Raw genomic sequence first — 348 nt, forward strand, 5'->3', positions numbered from 1 at the left:
CCCTCCTCGCCCGTCCATCTTTCTCGAAGGCAAGAAGGCTCCCTCACGCCTCCCCTCCGTTCCGTCCCCCCCCTAAAGGTGGCCATTTTATTTGAGGGCAAGTGGGCGAGGAGATGGAGAAGGCAGGCGGGCGCCATGTTTGATGTGATCAGGGGACGGCGCCCTCAAGAGCGGCCGCGACAGCTGAAGCCGGGATGTGGCCCTGTTTCCGAAGGCCCCTTCCGGGCCCCTCGGCCCGGGAGTCTATGGCCACGCTGCCCGGAAGTGAATAAACACCGAGGGGTTGGTGGGTCCCGGTCAGAACCCCCGAGTCCCCAGCGGCCCCAGCAGCCAGTCCCTGCGACTTCG

Source organism: Myotis davidii, unplaced genomic scaffold (assembly GCF_000327345.1).
Source record: "Myotis davidii unplaced genomic scaffold, ASM32734v1 scaffold1047, whole genome shotgun sequence".
In the NCBI taxonomy this organism is placed as follows: Eukaryota; Metazoa; Chordata; class Mammalia; order Chiroptera; family Vespertilionidae; genus Myotis; species Myotis davidii.